Genomic DNA, 24,578 nt, shown 5'->3' on the forward strand with positions numbered 1-24,578 from the left:
CACAGAAAGTTGAAATGGGGTCAGAGTTCTGCAGCCAGCCCCATGGAAAAGTGGACAACATCAGGCCCAAAGATGCCATTCGGGGCTAGAATTCATTACAAATATTTATTGAGCTAATTCTCACTGGGCATAATGTAGTTCTTTCTTTAGTTATTTTTGCTATTTGGATGCTTTCACATATTTCTAATTCCAGGAGTATTTATTCAGTGTCCTGTTTCCAGGAAAAAAAAGGGCTTCATAAATGCATGCAGCAGGCCATGGCCTGTCCTGGGGAGGTGTCTGCAAGTGCCTCAAGTGAGTGAGGAAACAAACAGCGGGGAAGGCCTTTTCTGTCTTTCTGATTTACATGTAGGATTTGCTCTATTTTCAGGAGTCATGCTTGTTTGCTGAACATAAGCTCATTATCTTCTCACTCCATCCCTTCCCCTTCCTCCCCCTCCCTTTTCTTCCTTCCTTCCTTCCTTCCTTCCTTCCTTCCTTCCTTCCTTCCTCCCTTCCTTCCTTCCCTCCTCCCTCTCTTTCCCTCCTCCTTCCTTCTCTTCCTCCTCCCTCCCCCTTCTTCCTTCCCTCTATCCCACCCTCCTCCTTCTTTTTTCTTTCATCAACCCTTATTTCTTTTTAAAAAATGTATTCTCGAAGTATAGTCAACATACACTGTGATATTAGATTCAGATGTACAACACATCGATTCCACGGGTCTGTATGCTAGCAATGCTCACCCCCATAAGGGTACTCAACATCTGTCATCAATCCTTATTTCTAATGAAAAAATCTAGAAAACAAAAATACAAATTTCAATAACCTTAGAGGCACCCCTTGAATTAGCCCCAATAAATAAAATACCCACATCATCATCTGATTTTTTTTTAATTTTTATTTTTTAAGCATTTTTGCATTCACAGAAAACCTAAAGGGAAGGTACAGAGATTTCCCACACATCCCCTGCCCCCCCCCCCACAGCCTCCTCCTTTACCAGCATGCGCGTACATTTGTCACAGTCGATGGAGCTACGTGGACATAATCACACAGAGTCCACAGTACATTACAATTCGCTCTTGGGGCTGCACATTTGTGGGTTTGGACAAATGTGTACAGGCTACGTTGGAGACATTGCGGGTTCAGTTCCAGACCACTGTAAAAAGGCAGATACTGCAGAACAGCGAGTATCGCAATAAAGCGAGTCAAATGAATTGTTTGGATATCCAGGGTTTATGAAGGTTACATTTATACTCTACCATAATCTAAGTGTGCAATAGCATTATGTCTAAAAAAACCCAATGTACATACTTTAATTAAAACATATTTTATTGCTAAAGAATGCTAACCATCATCTGAGCTTTCAGCAAGTTGTGACCTTTTTGCTGGCTGTAACCTCTTGCCCCAGTGTTGAGGGCTGGTGACTGATCAGGGTGGTGGTAGCTGATGGCTGGGGTGGCTGTGACAATTTCTTAAGACAACAATGAAATCTGACCCATAGATTGACTCTTCCTTTCATGAACTATTTCTCTGGCATGCGACACCATTTGATAGCATTTTACCCACAGTAGAGCTGCTTTCAGAACTGGAGCCAATCCTCTCAAACTCTGCCATTGTTTTATCAGCACGGTTGATGTAATATTCTAAATTTTTTGTTCTCATTTCAACAGACTTCACAGCATCTTCACCAACAGTAGATTCCATCTCTGGAAACCACTTCCTTTTCTCATCCATAGGAAGCAATTCCCCCTCTGGTCAAGTTTCATCATGAGATTGCAGTAATTCAGTCTTATCTTCAGGCTCCCTTTGCTAATTCTAGTTCTCTGGCTATTTCCTCCACATCTGCAGTGACTTCCCCCACTGACATCTTGAACCTTCATTTTGTAAGAAGTGTAGCATCTGCAAAGTGCATTAACACAAAGTGCAATTAACACGAGGTAATGACATACCCACTATGGAAGGTATGCCCTGAAAACCCCCTGCACTCTGCTTATTTATCCCCTTCCCCTCAACCCCTGGATACCATTAATTTTTTTGCTGTCTTCATAATTTTACCTTTTCTAGAATGCCATATAATTGGAGTCATACAGTATAAAGGCTTTGCAGACTGACTTCTTTTTTTTAGTAGCAGGCACACAACATTTCTCCAGACCTGAAGATCATTTCTTTTTACTGATTAATAATATTCCATTGTTTGGAGGTACCACAGTTTCTTTACCCATTTACCCACTGACGACATCTTTGTTGCTTCCTAGTTTTGGTATTTATGAATAAAGTTGCTATAACCATGTGCAGATTTTTGCATGGACTTAAATTTTATCTTTGGGCAAATGCTAGAAAATGTGTGATTTACTAGATTGTGTGGTAAAAGTATGTTCAATTTTATGAGAAACTGTCAAACTGTCTTCCAAAGCAGCTGAACCTTTTTACATTCCCACCAGCAATGAATGAGAGTTCCTACTGCTTTTACATCCTCACCAGCATTTGGCGCTGTTAGTGTTCCAGATTTGGGCCATTCTATTAGGTATGTACTAGTGTCTCATTGTTTTGTTTCGCATTTCCCGGATGATGTAGGATGTGAAACATCTTTTCATACTTGCTCTCTGTATATCTTCTTTGGCAAGGTGTCTGTCAAGCTCTTTGGCCAATTTTTTAATTGGGTTGTTTGCTTATTTTTGAGTTCTTTGTATATTTTTCCTAACAGTCCTTTATAAGATTTGTCTTTTGCAGATATTTTCTCCCAGTTGTGGCTGGTCTTCTTATTCTCTTGACACTGACTTTCATATAACAGAAGTTTCTTTTAATTTTAATGAAGCCCAGTTTATCAATGACTTCTTTCCTGGATCATACTTTTTGTGTTGCTCTAAAGAGTCATCACCATACCCAAGGTTATGTAGGTGCTCTCTCGTGATTATCTTCCAGTTTATAGTTTTGCAGTTTATATTTAGGTCTATGATCCAGTGTGATCTAGTTTTTGTGAAGCGTGTAAGGTCTGTGTCCAGATTAATTTCTTGCATGTGGATGTCCAGTAGTTCCAACACCATTTGTTGAGAAGACTATCTTTGCTCCATTGTACCCCCTTTGCTCCTTTGTAAAAGATCAATTGACTGTATTTCTGGGCTCTTTGTCCTTTTCTATTGATCTATCTGCCTCTTCTTTCACCAATGCCACACTGTCTTGATTACCACAGTTTTATAGTAAGTCTTGGAAGCTGGGCAATGTCTGTCCTCTGAATTTGTTTTTCTCCTTCAGTATTGTGTGGCCTATTCTGGGCCTTTTGTCTCTACCTATAAACTTCAGAATTGGTTTGTTATCATTTGATTTTTCTAAGGTGCATAAAATAGATTATGGAAACAAAATCCAAGGGCTTCCTATGAGCTAGAATTTTGTAGACATCATCTCACAGAAGGTTTATAATAGCCTTCGAGGGATAAGTGTTCTCACTGCCCTTTGTTTAGAGATGGGAACACCAAGTATAGAAGGGGTTCATTAGCCTGGAATCATTCATTGAGTAAATGGCGGACACAGAATTTGAACTCTTGAAACTATTACCAGCAGCTACTGATTAAGAACACCCAACATGTACCTTCTAACAACTACATGTAAATCAACCTTGTACAGATACGTGTTCACATTGTTCCCAGCATGAGGCCATCAAAGTTCATCTAACCTAGCATTTCAAACCACTTTGACCTAAATACAATTCACCTGGTTAAACTGTGTTTTTGAGATGACATTTTTGCCCTGAGTTCATGTCCACAGCAGCATTTTAGAAATAGCTTTAGTTTAAAAAAATGTCCACAGCAGCATTTTAGAAATGGCTTTAGTTAAAAAAAAAAATCCCAGTGTAAGCAAAATGAAAATGGATAAGATTTCTAATGAAGGGCTCAGAATAAAGTTCTGGATAATTCCCATTCTCTCTTCTGAAGTTTTTCCACAAAGTTTATCTTGGTGTTTCTGTTTCTTCAGATTTATCTTCTCTTTAATGCCCTTACAAAAAATGGTGAGTGTATTTCTTGGTGCTTCATATTAGGTGTCAAAATAGTCGTTGAGACCTAAGACGAGCTGTTAGCCCAAGCTATGAATAAAGAAGCCCGTGTTGCCTTCCTGAATGGGGAAAAATTAGAGAAGAAGACAAACCATGAGAGACTCCTTATTCTGGGTAACAAAGGGTTGCGGAAGGGGAGGAGAGAAGGGGGATGGGGTGACTGGGTGACGGGCACTGAGGAGGGCACTTGATGGAATGAGCACCTGCTGTTATACTATATGTTAGCAAATTGAATTCAAATTAAAAAATTAAAAATAAAATAAAATGCAAAAAAAGGAAGCCAGTGTTGTTTTTTGTTGCCTTCGGTCTGGATTTGGGCAGTTCCTCTTTCAAACTTCTTCCTAGATGGGTGGGTCCAGGCAGTGATGAGGCCAGAGGATGGTGTCTCCACCAAGTAATGTTATTTTCCATGATAAGACAATGCACTTAGCATATCTTTCCAGGTCCAAGGACCAGGCCTTCTGAAGTTAAGCCCTGCTGTACATGACTCCTTCCAAGAGAGGAAAGATGCTTGCTTCTAAGGAGGAGTTTGAATGGGGGGAGAGCTTCTGCCCAGGATCAACCTTCCAGAAAAAAACCCACATGGAATTACAGGTCTTCAAAGCTCTTTCACTTGAGAAAAAATTTCCATCCCACTGGTAAGTTCATACAGTGTGTGTACTTTCTCTCAGATACAGAAAGATTTGTCAGTGTGATGTGTTGGAAAACTCTTGCCTGGGAGTGAGGTGTGTTGATGTGGTAATAATGAATCACTCCCATAAATGAGAAATGAATGAACTAAGTCCATGAGCCTCTCTGAGGCCTGACTCCACCAGCACAGGGTGATGAGCCGAGGTGGCTGCCCCCTGCCCCCCCCCTTCCCCGGCCCTGTGAGCACTGGAAGTTTAGGCCCATCCTGTCCTCACAGCTGCCTACCGCCAACCTGGCCTTCTCAGCTTGGCTGTTTTGGGTGACAGGCAGGAGGCCAGCACATTGGTTCCCCCCATGAGGGCAGGATGTCAACTAGAGGTGACCCCAAGTCACCAGCCACCAGCCACCCAGTCTTCCTCCTTTCTTAACCCTTTCGTACCTGGAGAGCTGGTCCCAGCCTTCTATCCTAATTCGATCCCCCTCCCCGAGAGAGGTCAGTGTGTTGGTTGGTGTACCTGGAGCTGAGCGCCAGGGTTGTGGTCCCATTTCGGATTCACCCTGGGCCTCAGGGCCAGCCATTCACCGTCCTTCCTTCATCTGTACCACAGACAACCATGCCTCACACCGATCTCACCAGCTGGGGGTGGCTTAATTAGTTAATGTTTGTGAAGCTCTTTGAAGACACCAGGGCCCCATAAAAGTTGGTCCTCATTATGCTGAGAAAGACAAGACCATGTGTTCTGGAAGGCTGATTGGCATGAATAAGTGAAATAACTCCTTTCATTTATTTAGGATAAAATGGGGTGGGGAAGGAGAGACAGAGAGTGTGATAGGAGTGGGGTTTATGTGCTGTGTATGTGTGTTGTGTGAGTGTGGTATGTATGTGTTCTGTGTGTAGCCTGTCTGTGTATATATGTGGTGTGGTGTAGATGGACTCTGTGTGTGTGTGTGTGGTATGGGTGTGGCATGTGTGTGTGGTACAAGTGTGATATGTGTGTGTGGTTTGTATGTGGCATGTGTATGGTGTGTGTGATATGTATGTGTGTGTGGTTTGTGGTATAAGTATGGTACTTGTGTGTATGTATGGTGTGTGTGATATGTGTGCTGCAAGTATGATGTGTGTGGCTTGTGTGGTGTGTGTGTGTGTGGTGCAAGTGTGATACATGTGTGTTGTGTGTGCTGTGTGTAGTACGTGTGGTGCGAGTGTGATATATGTTTGGTGTGTGTGTGCTATATGTGTGTCTGTGGAATGTGTATGTGGTGTGTGTGGTGCATGTGTGATGTGCATGTGTGGTGTGTGGTACAAGTGTGATATGTGTGTGATGTGTGTGGTACACATGTGATGACTGTGGTGCGTGCATGTGGTGTGTGGTGCGTGTGTGTGATGTTTATGTGTGGTGCGTGTGTGGTATGTGGTGTGTGATGTGTATCTTGTGTCTGTGTGGTGTGTGGTACAAGTGTGATGTGTGTGTGGTGTGTGATGTGTGGTACATGTGTGTGTGCGCGCTGTGGTGTGTGTGTATACTGTGTGTGTGTGCTTTGTGTGTGTGCTGTGTGCATGTGGTGTGTGTGTGCTATGTGCGCGCTGTGTCTGTGTGCTGTGTGCGCGCTGTGTGTGTGCTATGTGTGCGCTGTGGGTGTGCTGTGTGTGTGCGCTGTGGGTGTGCTGTGTGTGTGCTGTGTGCATGTGGAGTGTGTGTGCTGTGGGTGTGCTGTGTGTGCGCTGTGTGCATGTGGAGTGTGTGCGCTGTGTGTGTGCTGTGTGTGTGCTGTGTGCATGTGGAGTGTGTGCGCTGTGTGTGTGCTGTGTGTGTGCTGTGTGCTGTGTGTGCGCTGTGTGTGCGCTGTGTGCATGTGGAGTGTGTGCGCTGTGTGTGCGCTGTGTGCCGTGTGTGCCGTGTGTGCATGTAGCATGTGTGCGCCGTGTGTGCATGTGGTGTGTGCGCGCTGTGTGCTGTGTGTGCGCTGTGTCTGAGCTGTGTGCATGTGGCATGTGTGCGCCGTGTGTGCCATGTGTGCCGTGTGTGCCGTGTGTGCCGTGTGTGCCGTGTGTGCATGTGGTGTGTGCGCGCTGTGTGCTATGTGCGCGCTGTGTCTGTGTGCTGTGTGCGCGCTGTGTGTGTGCTATGTGTGCGCTGTGGGTGTGCTGTGTGTGTGCGCTGTGGGTGTGCTGTGTGTGCGCTGTGTGCATGTGGAGTGTGTGCGCTGTGTGTGCGCTGTGTGTGTGCTGTGTGTGTGCTGTGTGTGCGCTGTGTGTGTGCTATGTGTGCGCTGTGTGCATGTGGAGTGTGTGCGCTGTGTGTGTGCTATGTGTGCGCTGTGTGCATGTGGAGTGTGTGCGCTGTGTGTGTGCTATGTGTGCGCTGTGTGCATGTGGAGTGTGTGCGCTGTGTGTGTGCTATGTGTGCGCTGTGTGCATGTGGAGTGTGTGCGCTGTGGGTGTGCTGTGTGTGCGCTGTGTCTGAGCTGTGTGCATGTGGCATGTGTGCCGTGTGTGCCGTGTGTGCCGTGTGTGCCGTGTGTGCAGGCCGCCGTGCGAGCCCCGGAGCGCGGCCGGGGAGTCCGGGGAGTGGCGTCCCGCGGGGGGAGGGCAGCGGGCGGGGACCCAGCGGCCCCGGGGCACGTCTGCTCCGCGCACACCGCCTCCGCCTCCAGGCAGGCCGCCGGGAGCCGCGCCGCCCCCGCGGGGTCCGTCCAGCCAGCGGGAGAGGATCCACTTGCAGCTGACGCCGGGCCTCGGCCTCGCAGTTTCTTCCCAAACAAGCCCAAAGCGCTGCCTCTGCGCTTCCCGGTGCAGGTTGGCGCCGCCTTCACCGGGTGCCCCTTGCGCGGGGACGGGATGCGGGGGCGGGCGCGGGCGCGGGCGCGGGGGCGGGTCCGCCGGGCCGTCCAGGGCAGGTGCGCCTCTCCCTGCAGCCCGGGACCTGCCGCCCGCGGAAGCCGGGGCCTGAGCGCGCTCTCCGGTGACCGCCTCCCGTCGCCCGTGGACCTGCGCGCCCCCGAGTGCGCCCCCGCGCTCCAGGCCGGTCCCGTGAAAAGCCCCCGCCCGTGGCCCTCCTCACCCGGGCCTGGGGACGGGGCCAGGGTTCCCCCGTGACGCCCCCGCTTCCTCTGCACCCCGTTTCTCCCCGTCCCCGTCCCCGTCCCCGTCCCCCTCCCCGAGAGGAGAGGTGCCCCTGGCTTTGAAACACGCAGCCTTAAAAGTCACCATTGAAACCATTTTAGGGTGCGCAACTTGGTGTCTTTTTTATTTTATTTTTTATTCAGTGGTTTTGAGTGTACTCACAAAAGCGTGCGGACACCACCTCTAATTCTAGAACATTTTCATCACCAGCCCCCCCCCCCCCCCCAAAGAAGGGCTGCGCCCCCTGGCAGTCCCTCCCGGCCACCCCGGCCACCCCTGCCGCCCCAGCCGTGGGAAACCAGGCTCAGCTTTCTCTCCTCATGGGCCTGCCGGTTCTGGACATGTCACCTACATGCAACCAGACCACATGTGGCATCCTGGGACGGGCTGTCACCCAGCCTAAGTTGCCAGGACTCCTCACCGCCAGCGCAGGCCAGGGCTTCCTTCCCTCCCACGCTCTGGTGACATCAGCCTGTGGCCGAGCACAGCTGGGTTATGGCTCAGCAGCTAAGGGACCCATGTGGCCTTTAAGTGACCTTGCTTTATGGGCCCACCGTAGCCTCTCCCCATGCAGGACAGAGGTTCTCTTGTCCACTGTTGGAATCTTCTGGTACATTGGGTGCAGTGGGCCCATCGTTCCCTTGCTGAGCACATGGCCCAGGGGTGCCTGGGTGGGAACATCTGGGGCAGGATGCCAGGCTCCGCCACCCGTTAGGCAACCATGTGGTCTCAGCATCCGTTTGCTTCACCCGGCCTGTTTCTTCATCTGTGAAACGAAGAGGGGCTTGAAGCTTGGTCTCTAACACCCCCCCCGGGCTCTAACATTCTAAGGCACATTAGTAAAGCAGTGAACAAGCAGCCTCGTGTGACGTCTTGAAAGAGGTAGAGAGGAGCAAGCCAGAGGCTCGCCTGGTCAGGTGCATCCCTAACCCACTGCCTTTCAAATAACCACCTGGGTCAGTGCGCAGGAGGCATTTGTCACACACAGGTTTCCCAGTGAGAGAAAATTACCACGGAGGATAGGAAAGGGGTGACAGGCCACATTCAAGGAAGGAATGTAACAAGAACGAATGCAGAGGCTGACATCGAGCTCCCGAAGCCGAGGGGACAGCTGCCCGCCGGGGAGGAGGAAGCCAGGCGATGCCATTTCCGAGGGTTTGGGCCGACCACCCGAATCTTGTTCCAAGCCACCATTCGGTGGAGCTGCCAGGGTGGCTGGTGTGATTTTCGATGAATTTCATAACAGGGGTATAGTGGCGGAAACGAGGGAGGTGACGCTGGGGAGAGCACCCCCGTACGGCTGCCACGTTCTGAGGGGAAGGCCACCGGGAAGAGCAAGGCTGGAGGAGGATGGACGGGACGTGCTCCAGAACCGGGATGGGTTAGGGAGCCGGGGGAAGACAAACAATGGAGGGACATCCTCCGACAAGGGGACTCGGCCTCTGTCCTGCGGACTGGCCAGCGGCTGGTAATGTTACTCAGGGCAGGGGGACCTGGGGGGCCGTAGGAGTGTCCGGGACACAGAGGCCTGGGGAGGAGCATCAAGGCAGGCGGTGGCCGGGGACCCAGGCATGACTTGAAGACCCTTTTCATTTATGGAGGAGGGGGAAGCAGGGGGCCCCAGGAGTCCTGGCGGGTGGCTCTGCCGGGGCCCTCTGGGTTTGGGCGTTATATGCGATGCCTTGTTCCCTGGTAGGTGAGCTACCCGCTGAGGCAACTGCGGATTCCTCTGAGGCAATCAGCTCTCTAAGTCCCTGCAAGCCCGCTTCTGAATCAGATACGGTGATTCACCGCCCCTGGAAGCTGGCTTCTTCCCGAAATACCAGCCAGGTGTCCTTGGTGACCCGTCCGGCCCAGGGCTGGGCTCTGCCTGAGACTGATTGCTGAGGCCGGTTGGCGGGGTTGTCTTTGGTACCCTGAGAACCACCGGGTCTTAAACTATATGTTGGCAGGTGGAATTTAAATTAAAAGAAAAAAAAAAAAAGAAGTAAAATATGGTTTCACTCGTACGGAGAATATAAGAAATAGTGACAGGGATTATAAGGCAAAGGAGGGGGACTGGAACATCAGAGAGGGAGACAAACCATGAGAGACTCCCGACTCTGGGAAACCAGCAAAGGGCTGCGGAAGGGGAGGCGGGCGGGGGGGGGGCAGTTGGGGTGACTGGGTGGTGGGCACTGAGGAAGGGCACGTGACTGGATGAGCACTGGGGGTTAGACTCTATGTTGGCAAATCAAACTTAAATAAAAACAAATGAAAAAGAATAAATGAAAGGAACAGTAAAAAAAAAATCTTTTGCTTACTGTTTTTTAAAAATACAAAATTATTCTTCTCAAAAGTAAATTGTAAAAATATTAGAACACATAGATTATCACAAGAAAAGAAAAATAATCACCCATAATGATACCATCCAGAGATATAACCTCTGCTAACATTTTGATACATATTCTAGTACTTATAAATGTTTATACATATAGGTTTTTGCTGTTTTTTTTCAAAAGAGTGGGATTATACTGTATTTTTTAGTTACTCTTTTAAAACAAATTTTATATAAACATCAATAAATACTCATCCTCAAAAAAACCCCTAAAATTAACTAACTAATTAATTAATTAATTAAAGAAACTAAAAAAAGAAAGAAAGAAAGAAAAGAAACCTTGGGAGGAGGGAAGGGAGCCCTAGGGTTCAGGGTCTGCAAACCATTACGTTCGGCTCGGTTGGCCACTTCTCTCTCCACCGAAGTTGCCCTGGGCTTCCTTCTGCAGGCCCCGTGTGTGGCCAGGAGGTGGGCAGCTTTGCTTACCCTGGAGATGGCCGGTGGCATTCTCAAGGCCAGTGGTCCCTTCTTGCTGACCCCGATGGATGCGGAGACCCCAGGGCCCCGGGGCTAGGGCAAGGTGATACCATTAATTGTTTGGAGACCACGCTCTTCCCTGTCTTGCTTGATGCAAAGTAAGGGCCAGGCCCAGGTGGGCATGAGTGACAAGTGTCACTGCTTCCTCAGAAGGAGGGAGGGCTTGCTTCCGGGACAGCGGTGTGTGGTAGGACTCACATACAGGATGCCCTAAGTGTCGGTTCTGTTGGGCCCGGGGCTGCCTCGGTCCTCAGGGTGGGAGGCGTGGGGAGGAGCTGCAGCTCATCAAGCCCCCTGGAGACCAGAACCACGCATTCCAAAGTGCTTGGTGGACGAGGACACCCTTTTGGAAAACGGAAGAACAGGCATGAAGAGGAATCATTCAGCAAACACCCTGCGATCCTAAAGCGTCAGCCCCAGGACTTGCCGACAGCACAGCAAAGGGGAAGCCCAGGCTTCCCCAGGATCTTCCCGTGACCATTAAGGGCGAGCGCGAGAAGGAAATGTGGGTCAGCCCAGTGCTCTGAGCTGTGACCGGGAATTAGACCTGCTTCATAGGGTGGAAATGAGGGTTAATAATGCAAGGGCGGAGCGCGGTACAGGGTCTGGTGCCCAGGCTTTCATGCACGCACGAATCCGTCCAAGACATAGACTTGGAGCTGCTACCTGCCAAGTGCTGCTCTGGGCTAGAGACACTGCAGGCACAAGACGAAGCTCTTGCCTCCAAGAGCTTATGTTTTAGTGGATTAAGGCAAAATAAATAGTAGTTGTTTTGATTACTTCTGTTGTTATTAACGGTTGGATTTAGAACTTAACTACTACACCCACTTTCGTGTCTGCCTCTGGCTGGTTTCCCAACAGCGTTGTCCTCTGCAGGGCTGGAGGATGGTGAACTTTTAGACCAAGGGGGAAAGGCCTCCTTTAGGTCTTTGTCGAAACGCTGTAATAGTCTTCGTGCCTAGTATCCTCATTTTCTTTCTTTTAAAGAAGCCAGTCTGAGCCCTGGCCTCACATCTCTAATGCGGAAATTTCACAGCTTTCTTCCAATAGGTTATTTAGCCTAAATAGCATTTCTGTGAACTTGTGTTGAACTATGATTTTACAAGCAAATTGTCCCCCTTTTCCGGAATTGGCAAGGAGACCCCAAACGGGACAGTGTAGACAGTAGACCTGGGTCAGCAAGCCACAGAGTAAATGCTTTTAGCCACCACTCCTTGCAATTTCAGTTTCAGGTCTCAGAGCTCTGATCAGTACCCGTGTTCTGGCTCAGCCAAATGTAGTTTCCCAAAGGGAATAATTCCCAGGCCCCAATTTTCGAGAATGGATCTGTTTTCCCCAGGAAATCTGAAAGCTCCAGAAGCCAGCAGGTCCGTGCTGTGAGGTGCTGGCCAATCTCGTCCTGCAGACATGAGCAGACAAGGCTGGCCCGATGGCAGGATGGCAGCTGGAAAGGGCTCTGGCCCGAGGCCCGGGCCCTGCCTTTGCTGACGTCAGAGACCTGGAGCAGAGTTGCTGACGTGCACTCACTGGGCTGGCTGTTTACTAGATTGCTTTTTAACAGCTGCACTTCCAGTAAGACCTGAGAACACACCATGACACCCTCATTTACAGCCCTGAGCATGTCACTCAGGCGGCATGTGTGCTAAGAAAGGGAGAGTCCAGGAAAGGCGAGATTAGCAGGCAGTCGGGTAAATCACCTGACGTGAAGAGGCAGCCAGAGTCAACCAGATGGCCGCATCAGCACTGAGTCTGCACTGCAGAAGGGCTGATCTGAGCAGCATTTCTTCTTCGGAAAGTCCAAAGAGCCAAGGGATCTTGGCCTGGGAACAGGAGCTGGTCTCAGGTCCGGTGACTTTGTCCAGAGTGACACGGACGAATCATTTCTCCTCTTTGAGCCTCAGTTTCCCTACCCGTTCAATAAAAGTGTCCACTCATTGATTCCTCACTGGGCAGCAGTGGAGTGCACTATTAGCCATGGGGGCTCTGGGGTCCCAGAGCTGTGGACCCCGCTGTGGGTCTGTGGGAAAGGCCTTACTGTGCGAGGAGGTGGTCTTCTGTGTTAAGTGGAGACATGTAAGTACCTGTGACCTCTCAGGGCTATGTCGAGGGTTTTGTGTGATAAAAGCACACAGAGCTCTTGGCAGAGTGGCAGGTGCCCAGTGGGTGCTCACTACACAGGAGCTCTTATCAATATTAGTACCGTGAATGGGTGTTAGTGGAAGGTTTGTGTGTAGTGTGCGCTGAGCTGGGAGGCTCTAAGGCACCTTCCATCTGGAACATTCCCTTACCAGCCCTGCGAGGTGGGAGGAAGAGTATTCTCTATGAGTTACAGGTGAGGAAACAGGCTGAGAAGCTGTCCAGGGTAACAGGGTCTGATAGGGGCCAGAGGGAGGACAGGAAGTCATGTCCTCTGCTTCCAAATCTGCTGTCTTTCTGAGGCAAAAGAGGTTTAGTAGTTGGCTCTTTAAAACCTGAAAGAAAAAAAAAAAGGTAAAAAGGTTCATGGTTTGTCTTTCTATCTTTGCACGTGGTTGGCTGCTCTCAAGCCGCCCTCAAGGCAGTGGACCGGCGCAGTCTAGGTGTGTTGTCTGGGGCACATGGGTATCATCTGGTGCAGGGGACAGGCTCCCGTGCTGTGGTGGCCCCTTACACGTGCCTATCAGAGGACACATCCGCAGCTGCCATCTGGCCTAAAGGGGTCCTGCTTCACGAGTCAGTATTTCTTTTTCCTTCTCTAGGCCATGCTGGGTGAGCCCTTGAGAAGACAGGAACTCCCTGTCGAAACTGAGGAATGACCCAATCCAAATCTCAGAGGGGACAGCGGAGATATCCAAGCTCAGCAGAGGGAAGGGAGTAACCTGGTTTTTACAACTTGTGATGAGTGGGAGGGACCTTGAAACCACAGAAACGGTGACTTTTAACTGGGAGTCGCCAAGCATGTAAAGGTTAGAGGCAGACCACCCGAGAAGGCTTGCCAGCGCACTGCCGCTCCATGTGGCGCAGGTACTGCAGGACCTCTGGAGAGGAGAGGCCGCCAGGGCAAGTCTCATCAGGCTGCAGGGGCCCTTCCCGGACGCTGCTGGCATCCTGGAAGCCACACACCTCCTCACTCACACGTAGGCAGCTTATCTTGGGTCTTGTTTTGGCTTAGAAATCCTTTAATCTCCCAGGATCATTTTAATGGATCAGCCTCTATTTTTATTCTTGGATGGCAAAGTGAATCAGAGCCTCAGCAGACTCCACTGGACCTGTGTAGGCCTGTCCCCGAGCATGAAATTCCTTGCAGCTTCCAGCAAGTTACAGACAAAACGGAGAGACTGAAATGAAAACAGCAACAGGATGGGGCCTGCTCTTAACCGTGAGGCTGGGTGCGTAGTAGGCATTCAGCAGATATTTGCTAGAAACAAACACTGAGGGATCCTGGTCATACCAAGTAGTTTTCTGTCCCTGCTGCACAGCGTGTGGAATGCAAGGAAATGGTGGCCAACAGGTTTTCTGAATTGGTGAGCCTGATGCTTAGAATTTTCCCCAAGTGAATTATTTGTGGATGTGGGTACATGCCATGGAACTTTCTAGGCTTCGTGTAGTTTTGGGCAAAGTCTTTGTTTTCCTTTCCTTATATGTGGTCACTGCCTTTACCCCCACACTCTAAGGGGAGACCCAGGGGATGTGGGTCTGTGCGTACTGTCTGCCTTCTCTTGATGCTTAACAAAATCCATTCTGGACCTTGAAGAATGAGATTTGGGTCTTTCCAGATGCCATATGGTCTGGGAGCTGAGTTACTAGAAACCAGCAGGATTGTTCTGTAGGACTGCCGTTCCATGTTATGCTGTCAAAATCCTCCCCAAATCTAAGACTGGGGAGTTAGACCCTTGGCAGGGGGCGGGAAGGGACAATATGTTCCAAGGGGGCACTGAAGACTCAGAGTCTGGGGTCCTAGGCATTTGGGGCAGTGCAGTGAGCTTGTAGCAGCTCCAGAAGTCCTGAGGAGAATACTCTAGAAAGAAGAGCTGGCCATAGCTATGGTCAAACACAGAAGCCCACTGGATCCCCCGGCTGACTCAAGCAGCCACATTGTGTTTGCTGAGGCTGTGACTCACACACTTGCCATAGCTGCCCCTTTTGAAGGCAACTACTCAGCCCACAGCTAAGCTAAGCTAAGCAGCTCCAATCTGTTCCTTGTTCATGGGTGACCATGTCTCTATTAGTCAGAATTTTCCAGAGAACAATAAGATATATATCTATATTTATATATATAAAGCTAATTGTTATAAGGAATTGACTCATATGATTATGGAGGCTGAGAAATCCCAAGATATGCAGCCTGTAAGTTAGAAACACAGAAGAGCTAATGTTTCCATCAGTCTGAAGCCTAGAAAAAAAACAATGTTCCAGCTCACACAGTTGGGCAGGAGGCATTCCCTCTTATTTAGCCCTTTTTTCTATTCAGATCATCGATTAATTAAGGGCCACTCACATTAAGAAGGGAAATCTGGATCACTTGGTCTACAGATTCAGATGTTAATCTTATCCAGAACCCTTACAGACACACCCAGAATAGTGTTTAACCAAATATCTGAGCACCCCATGACCTAGTCAAGTTGGCACATAAAATTTAACCGTCACAATGTCCCATACCGCAATTCCCATCGTTGGAGAGGTTAAGCTTGGTTTGGGGTCTGGCCCAAACCAAGACCCAAACCAAGAGCAGCTACTTTGTGCGCTGAGTGATGACCTCTAAGAGGCTGTAGGGTAAAAATCCTAAGCAGGGATCACAGCATTAAATGCAAGGATGGTCACATTGTCTTTCCTGGAGACATGGATGAAATCAGTCAGTTGGTCTCAAAAGGAAAAGCAAGAAGATACCTAGACAGAAGCAGAGACCAATTGACAGGAGGGGATGCATGCTAAGGGGAGCACCACAGTGAAGACCCAAGAATGCCAGACAACGTAGCACCCAGAGCCACCTTCAGTCCTGAACAGCCTCCTTGGTTCATCCTCTCTGAGGCCAGTAGGACGTTAGGTTCTGTCCTCCCTGTATGTCGCTTATTACCTTAAATGAAGCATAAAACCCCAGTTCTTAAAGGTGACTGAAGGAGTCTTTCCCTTACCATTAAGTGAGATGAACCAATTCATCTACCACCCATGACAGACTGATGCCAGTAACATTATTCTGTTTGACTCTTCAGATTGATTGAAATCCAGCATCATGAAAAGACTCACTCAAATGCTTTTTGATCTGTTCTCTTACTTTGTTGGCTGGGCAAAGGCTACACTGAAGCAAGAGAAGCAGAGGGTAAAGAGATAACAAGATGGGGCTTGAGACATTGATGTTGTGTAGACACGACTATTCAGTTTTCATAGGATAGGGAAATGAGGGGTCAGGGCCGCTTTCCCAGTTGTTCTCTGCTATGTTTGCCATCAGAAGCTTTCCAGAGCACTCAGCTCATTATTCTAGTCTTTGATGTTCAACACATCACTTATAAATCTTCCCTGAATGGAGGGTTGGGTAGATGGAGGGAAGATATGAGGACGGAAATGCTTACAAAGGTAATATAGTCATAGTGTATGTTAGCTAGAGAAACATGGAAAAGTACACACTTATTCATTTGATAAATATTTTTTGAGCACCTGCTCGGTGACAGGTAGGATCCTAGGTGCTTAGAAGATGTTAATGAATCAAACAAACATGGGGCACTACCCTGTAGGGGTAGGGGATACAACCAATAAACAATAAATATAATAAGAATAGTATAATAAATAATACATAAAATTCAATAAAGTAATAAATTTACTAAAAGAAGCCAAAGTCATGGTTTGTTGAAGGTGATGAGTTCACTGGAAGGAAAAGAAACATAGAGCAGGACAGCAGGACACAGAGCTCGCCAGTGGGAGGACAGATTACAATTTTAAATAGGGATGGTCCAGGTCGGCCCCACTAAGAGAATGGTCTTTGTGAAGAGGCTTGCAAGAGGTGAAGGAGTTAGTCATTGGGACATCTGGGGAGGAGTGTTCAGGCCGATGGGACAGCCACTGCAAAGGTGCAAAGGCAAGAGCATCGAGTATATTCCAGGAAAAGCAAGGAGGCTGGAATGGCAGAAACTGGAGGGAGGGGAGGAAAGTGGAAGGCTAGGGCAGGGAGGGTGTAGGGCAGGCCACATGAGGTGTTGGGGAGAAAGAGAAGGATCAGGGATGACCGTGGGCCTGAGTGAAAAGCATCATAGGCATCGTGGTACTTGGTTAATCAGTGATGACATTCCCTCCGTGGGAAGGGGAGCTGTAATTCATGACCCCCTGCCCAGAAGGTCTCCCCGTGGCTCTCCTCGGTAGAACTCCGCTGTGTTGTGGAGGCATGTGTGCTGATGGGTGAGAAGGCAGCTGTCTACATGGCCTGGTCTTCACACATGTTAGGGCAGGGAGAGGGTTCAAGACCAATGTTGTAAACACATGGAAATTCACTCACATCTGCCACTGTCTAAAATGCACAAACCCTCTTCTAAGGCGGGTCTTTATTTTTACCATTCATATTCCAACAAGGGATCTTGACTTGGAATACATTGGACAATGAGGTACAATTTGTTGAAGGCTCTTAAAAGTTGTATCTGAAAGAAGCACCTGGGTGTTCCAGTGGAGCTTTCTGCATGTTCATTTGAGGGCACAGAACCAACGTCCTCTTCCCCAAGTTTGGGGGAAGACTCTGAGGAGTCTGAGGAGTAAACCCTTCAGTTGCTCTGGTTTTATTCCTCAGGTGTGCGGTGTTTTGGTCATTTTTGACCTCATTTGAAACATTCTCTATGGCTTCATTGGGTGTTTCTAAGATTCTATCTTGCACAATAACTATGTTTTTGGATTTTAAACTCCCCTCTTTTGAGTATTTGCAAGCCACTGTATAGGGTTCGTGACTTGCAGTGAATCTTAAGTTTTTTGACCTTTCATAATGTACATCTTTCTGGTGAGGGGTCTGCTCAAGGATTTTGCCCACATTTAAAATCACTTGGGTTTTCACATGAATTTGAAGGAGTTCTACTCTTTATTTCTGTACTTATCTTTTTTCCCTAAATTCCTTGAGATATCTCATCAACTCTCTCTACACTGTCACCATAATTCCTTGTAGATAGCGGGTACTTCATAAATATTTATTGGATTATCAGCAAGTATTAGGCTTTGCCTGTTGAGTGACATAACTTGTTGATTTTATTAGAATAATTCAGTCAAGTTTAGGTGTTTAATTTTTTTTGATTGACAGCATCTCCTACTGTTCCATTTTTTAATATGACATCACTTCTTTCTGGTGTGTTGACCTTTTGCAAATATCCAGGATATTTATTTCTAAATGTTTTAAGGCAATCTGGTATATACTACTTGAGTTTGGAAACTATAATAAACTTTAGAGTTAATTTTTGTAAGACAGGAAGACCTGAAGTTTTCATGATAGGTGGTCCCTCTAGTAGTTAAAATGTTTGTGGTCTTGAAAAATAGAACATTATGTACTATCATCTTATGCCTTTCTTTCCTTCTGCATTTTATGAGACATTTCTTAACCAAGAACCAGAGCCCAAGGGGTAGAAATAAAAATATAAATACTTTTATTTGAAGATAAAAGTGGTAAGCATTGACAGAGACTATCTGAGGCTTTTAAAATCTTGTCTCCTTTCCAATTTTGTCAGCCAAAACATTATAAATTTATGTTCTACTTTGAAAGAACACCTGCAATGATGTCATCTCCATATTCCTAAATTAGATTCTAGGTAGATTGGCCAGCTCAGGAAAGCCAGAGAAATATTTCCACTCTCGTCCATTTGAACTTTGTCCCAGATTCTTTGCTCTTGGGTATTAATTATTCCATGTTCTAGAGAAGCTCTCACCCCCAGGTTGACTCAGAGAAGCACAGTCTCAAATTTTGAAAAATTATAAATAGCCAATGAATTTATTATTTCTCAGTCGATTGGTTTTAAGCTCATGATAATTCAACACATTAAAATTTTTTTCTGACCTCAAAAGTAATTTTGACTTCTTGTAGATAGTGTGTAGCAAAAAATATAGAGACCACCAAAGTGGTCTGAAAATCTATCTTACAAAAATAATAATTATTCAAATCTCCTAGGTTGACTAGCAATCTTTTTCATTTTTATTTTTTGGGCCTATATATATAAATTTGTATTCTCCAAAAAAAGAAGCAGAATGAATATATGTTTATGGATTCTGCATCTTATTTTGTTTTTTCCAGAATGATTTTCATATATCATTATATATTTCTGATGGCCATATAACATTTCATTGTGTGGTTGTGTGCCGTTTGTCCATTATGTTTGCCGTTGTCTCAGTAAAGTTTCTTACTTACTTCATGTTCCTAATGAGAGTCACATCTTTTCTGCCCAGGAGAGTATATTTCCTGTTTGGTCATGTTGGTATATGGAAATGCTATCGACTAGTGTACAATTATCGATTTTTTGATCTGGCCCCTATACTAAGCTTTCTTTCAAATTCTAAGTGCTCAGAGTGGATTCCCTCAAGGGTTCTGGTTATCAAATTATATCATTAGTATGTGATACATCTTTATGTCCTCCTTTCCAGTAGTTATAACCCATATTTCTCTTTCAGGTCTTATTACATGAATCACATCTTCTTAAGCAACATCAACTAGCAATACTTGAAGCAGACACACCTGCTCTGTTTCCGACTGTAATACGAATAATTCAGTGCTTATCTATTAAGTAAGATGTTGGCCATTTGTTTATATAATTATCTTGTGAAAGAAGTATCTTTTAGTTCCAGCTTTCCCTAAGGATTTTTTAAAATTCAGGACTGTGTTTCAGGTGGGGGCTACCGACATAAAGCACCGGAATGTCATATCTCCTAATCTTGAACCCTTTTGCAATCCCAAACTAAGACACATTTTCCTGGATCGTGATAGAAAATTCTTTTCCGAGATCATTTATTTTGTGGTTACTTTATTCAGGATTTAAAAATTACTCCTAAGTGAGGCCAGTTTATAGTTTTCTTTCTTCTTCTTTTCTAAAATTATCTTTATTAGATACTGGAATCGAGGTTAGTGTTGTTTCATGAAATAGATCATGTTGCTCTCCATTTTTTTCCCCTATGGTTTGGAAGAGCTGATATAACCTAACTCCTTAAAAGTTTGAAAGAAACCTTTGAGATAACATCAAATGTATTTTACATTTCCTTTATGGTTAGTCATCAATTGACATTTAAAATTTCTCCTTATGTCAATTTTGGTAATATCCCCAGAAAATTGTCTACCCCCTTTTTAAAAGAAATTGTGTAATATATTTTGCATGAAATAGAATGACATAATTTCCTATAGAGAAACTGAGAAAAAAGTACAAGGTCCCAGGGTTCCATCCTCTGGCTTTGATGCTGATCGCCTCTTGGGCAACTTCATTCTATGTGTCCCCTCATTCATGTGCTCACTCACTGTGCCTCCTCCATTATTCTGAACAAATCCCATCATCATAAGTTCATCCTTAAATATCTCAGCATGTATCTGTGAAATACAGGGAGTCTAAATCATAATGAAAATGTCACTACCTACCGAAAGCACTAACAATAATTTCTTAACATCATCAAACATCCAGTTAGAATTCCCATTTCTCCAGTGTTGTTCTACTTGTTTATGGTTTAAGTCTATGCATTATGATGGTTTGATATGTCTCCTATGTTTTTTTTCTTATTATATGTTCCTCCTATTTACTCTTTTCTCTTGAAATTTCTAAATTCTTATTCGCTCCCTTTTTTCTTGATTATATTTCTCAGAAATTTATCTATGTTAACCCTTTCTCATTTCTATATTTGTTTAATTTCTCTGTTTTCTTCATTATATTTCCCTAGACTATACTTTAAAGAATCAAGTATTTTATCACGTCATATGTGACTCTATACTCTTTGCCCCTCCAAAACATGCTTATTATGTTATTGCACTTTTGATTTCATTTAGAATCCTTCCTTTTCTCCCCTAAACTGATTATCTTCTCATCTTATAGTTTTGACTCATCTTACTTAAAAAAAAAGAAAAAGGAAAAAGAAACTATGATGTTTATTTTCCATCAACCTTATATCCATTGTCTGTTGAAGTAGCTAAGGCTACTCAGCGGTTGCTCTTACCCCTTTGGTGGTCTGGGCAGTGAAAGTGGTCTTCAGTAAGGAGCTGATAGATGAGCATAGAGTGTGTCCACGTGCTGCCAGGCCAGCCTGCTACCTGGGAGGCATAGCAGTGAACTGGAGCCATCCATCCACCTTGAAATCCCTCCTGGGCCACATCCATTTCAGCAACAGCCTGTTCCTCCCTGTAACCCCTCCTAGATCTCTGTAGGAGCAACCATTAGGCATGACCTTCCATGGGTGCTCCTGGGAGATGGGGGCCACCATATGCCCAACTTCCTGGGCCAGTGGCTACCATAGCAGACCCATGAGTGAGCTCCTGGCCTTTTTCCACTCATCTTAATCTCTCCCCAGAGCCATCACATGTTAAAATTTCTATCGATCCTCACTCATTAGGCCAGAGACTCCGGCTGGAGTTGCTGAAAAACTTGCTCCTTCGATGGTACATTTCCTACCACCTTTCTATTCTTAATGCTCTTTGTTGTTCTCTGTCACTACAACCTGTTCCTAGATTTTGGTTTTTTGATCTTGTTTCCGGGAGGTACTACCTTCTTATATTCTACCAAAGAGGGAAAACTATTTTCCAAATACCCTGTTTCTGGTTTCTGTGGTAAATCATTTCCAGAAACCTTTTCATCCTCCTCTGAGTCCTCAGGATTGTTATTTCTTTCAACTTTTTTTGAAGTTTTTATTCCATTTGGTACCATATTGACTTTTTCCTTTTGGAAGTGAAATACTCCTTCACAAAGAAACATTTATTGAGAACTGAGGATGGCCTGCAGAAAAACAGATTAATTGCCTTCTCATTGTTGGTGAGGCCACAGGTCATACTGGTCAAGGCTTATAGTGACAAATAGCAGAAGACACTCTAGTTAGTTTAAGAAGGAAGTGATTTACCAGTGGGTATTATGAAGCTTGCAGAATCTCTATGAGATCCAGGGCATGAGATTTGATTGCCACACAGTCAGAAACACTGGCCACCAGGGAAATACCCAGCAGTGCATGGAACTTTCCTAGTGGAAAGCTGGTAGTTGGCGTCACTACTGCTCAGTACCTAAGTTACCAGGAACCAAACCTCAAAACTTTACCAGAGCTGCCCCAGGACAACCAACATGCTTATTGCCCTTGCTTGAAGAGACCTGAAGTCTTCCTGAGCTTGGCCACTGCCTCAGTGTGCTGACATCCTCTTAGTTATACAGGTCAGAATCTAAGGCACATACAACATTCAAGCTCTTGTAAATGGGATTTTTAATTTCCTGGTATCTGTTATCCTGGCCCACTAAAAGGGAGTGGAGATGGTAGCTGAGTGAGCTAGTGAAAAATCTACAACACTAATAAGTTTAGTGGTAATGGGACACCTCTGTCTATAGTCCCAGGTCTGAAAGGGTTTTGCAGTAGAGGAGTTGGTCTTCTGACACACCCCTGATTTTTCTGTGACTCTGCACCAAAGAAACACATAAAAAAAAACAGTTCCCTCTTTCACTAACTTTAGAGCTTCTCCTCCCAAATGTTCTTCCATAGAACTTTATTTTCTAAAATGAAATGTTTCACCTGTCATATTTCCTCAAACCGTCCATGTCTCATCCCCTAATTCATGTTCAATGTCCATAATAGGCAAACTCATTAAAAAAAATAATAGGCAAACTCATTGAGGCCAGAAAACAGATTAGAAGTCATCAGGGGCTTAGAGAGGGACAAGGGAAGAGACTGCAAATGGTACAGGGTTTCCCTTTGGGGTGGTGAAAATGCTTCAGAATGAGATAATGTTTATGGTTGCACAAATCTATGAATGTACTAAAAACCAAGGAAACCACTTCTAAAAAATGAATTTTGTTGTATGTAAATTATATCATAATAAAGCTATTATTTGAAAAGTAATGCCTGCCATTAGTTTTTTTGAATTTCACAAAAAAACATTGTTGACTTAGCACAAATTTATTCATGATATGCTCTTAGTATGAAGCATAGTCCTAGGTTCAGTAAAAAAAAAAGTTAAAAAAAGAAAATAATAAATTGAAAGTCCAAATTAAAAAGTTTTTAAAAAGCAAACCAAAGGAAGCAGAAGAAAGGAATAATAAAGATAAAAGCAATAATTAATGAGTTACAAATTTAAAAAATAGTAGGCATAATATATTCAAATCTAGTTCATGGAAAAAAACCACAACAAAGTAGGCAACTTTAAGAAAAAAAGGGGAGGAACAAATATAAACACATAAATGACAAGGGGGAAATAATGATTGAAATAAAGGAAGTTAAAAAATAAGGACCTCCATCTCTGGCCATGAGGGAAAACAGGACTAGACTTCCCCTTTCACTGTAAACAATTTGAAAACTCAACAAAATAGATTAGACAACTGTTCCCAGATACTGGACAATAAATAGCACAGTGCTGTGATCCCTAATAATAGAAAAACTAAGGAGATAAGTCTTATGATTGCCTAGCCTTCTGCCTGCAGGCATATTTCAAGACCTTGACACAGGAAAGGCAACTGAAACAGAGGCCAGTGACCTCATGAGTTGAGGAGAGAGAGGTTGGAGTTTAGGGAGGTTGGGGCCACATGAAGTCACAGGGCAGAATTCCAGAGAGGAGGGACCTTCCCAGAAGAAAAGTCGCTGCAGACATCTGTATACAATCTTCTTAAGTGTTTGCTGAGTGCTCAGCTGCTCCTGGGTATAATGAACATTAACAGAGATCAGAAAGAAATGAGTAGGATATTGTAAGCTGACTGAGTACTAGTCACACAGGGAAGGGAGGGAAGTATTTAAATTCTGACAGTTAGAGTGGAAAGGCCTCAGTAACAACCTTGCCCATTAACTGAAGACTCCAGAGCTGTCATGCCACAGTGTAAGGACTGAGCTCTTGGTGGAGTGAGATTTTTCAAGGCCCGTCTCCTAACAAAGGTTAAATTTGGCTTCATGGGGATTAATCTGGTCTTCAAGTAATTTAACTGCCTTCCAAAACAGAGTTCCACCAATCTCAGAGGAAAACAATAAGATCCAGACATAAGACATAAATTTTGCATATAATTCTTCAAAGATTAGAAAAAGCCCCCAAATGTCCAATAACAGGGAGAGATATCAGTCTTCAGAAGCAAATCAGAAATGACAGAGATGATGGAATTAGCAAATAAGAATATTACACCCATAATTATAACTATATTTTAATATTTAAAGGAAAACATAAACATAATAAGGTGAGAGGTGGGATAAATTTAAAAGAATAAATGGAAATTAAAGAGATTTTTAAAAATTGGTGGAAGAGGGATATCTGGGTGGCTCAGTGGTTGAGCGTCTGCCTTCGGCCCAGGGCATGATTCTGGAGTCCCAGAATTGAGTATCACATCAGGCTCCCTGCATGGAACCTGCTTCTCTCCCTGCCTATGTCTCTGCTTCTCTTCTCTCTGTATCTCTCATGAATAAATAAATAAAAATCTTTAATAAAAAAAAGTTGGTGGAAGGAATAATAGTACATTAGATACTGTGGAAGAAAACATCAATGAAAGTGTAGATATAATAACAAAATTTATCTAAAATGAAGCATAGAAGAGACAAAAAAAAAAAAAAAACACCCAAGGTGAGCTTCAGTGATCTATGGGAAAAAGTCAAGTCATCTAACATGATAATTAAAATCCCTCAAAGAGAAAAAAAAAACAGCAAAGTATTTGAAGAAATAATGTGTCCAAACTAGCAGATTTTATAGCCAGACAAGCTCAACAAATCCAAAGTAGGATAAACACACTACACCACAACACATCATAATAAAGTAGCTGAAAAGAGTGATAGAAAAATTCTTAAAAGCAGAGAGTGTGGGCATATGTACAAAAGAA

Source organism: Vulpes lagopus, chromosome 20 (assembly GCF_018345385.1).
Source record: "Vulpes lagopus strain Blue_001 chromosome 20, ASM1834538v1, whole genome shotgun sequence".
Classification (NCBI taxonomy): Eukaryota; Metazoa; Chordata; class Mammalia; order Carnivora; family Canidae; genus Vulpes; species Vulpes lagopus.